The following is a 3,785-nucleotide window of genomic DNA, read 5'->3' on the forward strand; positions in this document are numbered from 1 at the left end:
AACTCGTGAGGGAGCCTCCAAGCATGCCAACAAGCACTACACAAATGCACTTTTGTGAAGTACCCACCATTACAAAACCAAACATTGTTTTGAAAGGGGTCGCGAAAAATGCAATATTTCTCATATAATCAATTTTGGATATGGAGGTGCTAGGATCTCAATCATGTCCAAAATTTAATATGAATGAAGGGGTAGAGCACAAATTAAAGGAACAAATCTTGAATTGTGATTCCCCAATACGATACCAATAGAAATCTTACATATGAATTAGCGGCAGTGGGCCTAAGCTTCAAGCACACCTTTGTGGTAATAGACTTCCAAAAGCACCTTGGAACTTTTGATGTACTTGTTGGTAGTCCACTCATGAGAGAAGCACAACCCAACCTTGTAAGCCTTCTACTAACATTTCTTAATCAAAAAATAACTAGATAAAACTTGCATCCCTAAGGGTGTGACTGAGGTTTCCCACCAAGAAAGACATGGAGCTATGGCAAGCATTTGTCCATCTAGATCCATGTTATAACATAATGTCCTTGTTGGAAGCTTCAAAAGCCATAGGCGAACCAACACTCAATATACAATAATTGTAATTGATGCCACTGCACTCCAAAAAACACAATGATCCTCACACACGAGTGGCAAGAACATAGATGCCACTCAATGCTACACCATAGACCCATGCTTAAACGCCTCACTAAAATGGTGATGATAGTACTTTGTGGTGAAGAAGAGTAGTGACCCATCATCAAAATATAACCAGACTTGACGCCACCATTATCAAGAAAACCAATGGTGGCACCAAGATACCTACTACTAGTTGCTCAAGACTACCTTGAAGGAAAATTATGGTGGTTTTACCAAGAAACCTAGTCCAAAAACTATGGTAGGTGCCAAGGAAAATTATGGTGGGTGCCAAGAAACCTATTCCAAAACCTCCAAAGAGATAGAAATGCAAAAAAAAAAAAACACACACACACACACACGTAATCATAAAATCGTCCAAAAAACAAATAATGAGTACAAATGAGACCCCAAGTATCATCACTCTTAACTTCCAACATCTCTCCCTTGAGCAGCTTATGCATTTGATCACTACTACTCATGTTTCCATCATATTAACATCCCCACCCTATCTCTCATGGAGAGGGACAATGGACCAATCATCAACCATTTTCAATTGTTGCGACATTAACATGTACACAACACCACCTTCCCATGTCCCACATTTTCAACTTGATCCCGAGGGTGTGATCCAGAACACAAAGGAGTGATTAATCGATTTCCGTCATTTAACATGGTCATCTCATCAACAAAGGTATTCGTCATCAACACAATATCCACACTTCAATGTAAAAGAGCATTGTCATATATATTGTAACATCTCTCATGTTGGCACTCTTGAGATGCTCCCAAGCCATTCAAGGTTTTATCATGAGGAACCAACATATAGGGCCAAATTCTTGTAAAGACCTTCTAACTAGTGGTGGGAGCCTTGGGTCCTCTACTTCCAAGTTTCTAGTGGGAAAGTGCTTATGAAGTATAAAAGGAACCAACATATAGGGCCAAATTCTTGTAAAGACCTTCTAACTAGTGGTGGGAGCCTTGGGTCCTCTACTTCCAAGTTTCTAGTGGGAAAGTGCTTATGAAGTATAAAAGCCAACTTCCTCAAGTTTGTAACAATCATACCCTATTCATGCAATAGAGCATGGATTCTCTCCACTCTAGTTGCAATTCCAACCTACACTATGTATTATTGCTATTGGTTAGAATTTGGGGCATGCTTTTCCATAGTTAACTTGTTTTTCCCTTCTTCTCTTTCTCTCTCAAATATCTCTTGAGCTATCAGGCATAGGGTAGTGATGGTACTTTTGCGAGGATTACCACTCTAATCTTTATGGAGGGTGGTTGTAGCAACCAACAGAGAAAAAGTTGTCTATATGACAAGATATGCAAAGAAATGCAATGGATGAGCTCACATCAACAGAGGATAAAGATCATGTTGTAATGTGAAATATCTCTTATAACCACCAAGATGCAATTAATAATCAAGATCAAAGTTAAACGATACCACTTCATGACTTGAAAAGACACTTCAAAAGTCAATAGCCATTGCATCACCCACCATCTCTCCTTCCCCACACACACACACACACATCTACGGACATATAAGCTTGCTTCATAAATGATAAGCCACTATGAGCATGCCGACGACTTTTCTTCCAAGAAAATTGAAAGCATTTCTTCCAGGTAATGGATATGGTTCACATTAGAGTTGAGAGTAAAAAGGCAAAAGGATAGCGGGAGTTTGGTTCTACCTTAAATCCATCCTTGACTTATGTTCACAATAGCTACAAAATAAGCCAAGTAAAAATGATGTACTTGAGAGAGCTCATATGAGAAATCTTTTATGTTTTATAGCTATGGACTTGGCTTGACACTGACCAACTCCCATCTTTCTTTAAATACAACATTGAAGCCCATAAGAACACCTAGAAGCCGAAAGATTTTGCCCACGTGGTGATTTGTCCTTTATGGAGTCTCATGCTAAACCATAATGTAAATTACAAGTGTTAAATGTTTCTATATAATTCATTGTACTAGAGAGACATGTGACATGCAAAAGCCCAAGTGTCGCCCACATTTGACGCATCCTAGAGAGATTCTTCCACTTTGATTTATAGGCCTTCTCAGTGTCAACTTTAATAAAAACAAGAATTTTGATTGGACCCTTTGTTGCTCCAACTCTTTTCAAAAGCAAGTGATTCATTGTACTAGAGAGACCTGTGGCATGCAAAAGCCCAAGCGTCACCCACATTTGAAGCATCCTAGACAGATTCTTCCACTTTGACTTACAGGCCTTCTCACAATCAACTTTAATAAAACAAGAATTTTGATTGGACCCTTCAGTCCAACTCTTCCCAAAGGCAAGTATCTTAAGCAAAGTCATCAGTGAGGAGGTTGAGAATGCCCTCAACGGCAGTATTGAATAACAAAGTGGCACAGTACTCGCCCGTGCCTTGGAGTGTCATCTATGTGTACTTCAGCCAGCCACAAGGGTATGAGGACTAGCTATGCTATTGGAATAGAACCCTTATGGGTCTACTCTCCGCGGGTGCCTCTCTCTCTCTCTCTCTCTCTCTCTCTCTCACACACACACACACACACACATTTTTCAAGCCATAACAAATGTCAGCCGGTACTTTCATCTTGCTTATTAATTCACAGTTGCAAGAAATAATATTTTTCTCCACCCACTAATCAGCTCAACATTGCACTTTCAATAGCATGGAGCTGTATTAGCCTACCGAAGCCACATTTCCAACAAGCCTCCAGATGGCAAGAGAAAAGTGTGCAAAGTGAATCACGTGCACTTAACTTTTGTTTTGAGAAACATATTATGCTGTTAGTTCATATGGGACATTACCAACAAATAATTCATTTTTAAAAAAAATTGCAATGATTTACTCAACCCCTTTTGTTAGCCCACCCCTTGGTGCCATCCCCACGAGCACACAAAATGCTTCCAACACTTCTTCCTTTAGCATAAAGAGGGTTGCTCAATTGCCATAAGCTTACATTTACTCATTTTAGCATTGTTGCATTATTTGTTGTTAATGAAACTACCAAAACTTGATCAACTAGTGGTGCTTTAGTCACCAAGATGATAGTCCATTAAAACATGCCTGAAATAGAGGTGGTGCGACTCCTGCTTGGCTCTCTGCTCCTTTTTCCTTCTCCATTTTGAAGTGTTCCTTATTTTTAAAGGCATGGTAAGAAACTTCAAT

General features: G+C 39.4%; 1 protein-coding gene across 1 annotated transcript in view; it reads right to left on the bottom strand.

The window, feature by feature from the left end:
* Window positions 1-3,518: 3,518 nt before the first annotated feature.
* Window positions 3,519-3,785, bottom strand: part of LOC147616484 (glycerol-3-phosphate dehydrogenase SDP6, mitochondrial-like) — a 55,529-nt gene continuing 55,262 nt past the window's right edge. Inside the window, exon 6 of the mRNA XM_086777552.1 lies at window positions 3,519-3,785. This exon is cut by the window's right edge and continues 430 nt beyond it. The gene's annotated coding sequence lies outside the window, so the exon portion shown is untranslated.

This window comes from Cibotium barometz, chromosome 38, assembly GCF_041138505.1.
Source record: "Cibotium barometz isolate CiBa-2024 chromosome 38, ASM4113850v1, whole genome shotgun sequence".
Taxonomy (NCBI): domain Eukaryota; kingdom Viridiplantae; phylum Streptophyta; class Polypodiopsida; order Cyatheales; family Cibotiaceae; genus Cibotium; species Cibotium barometz.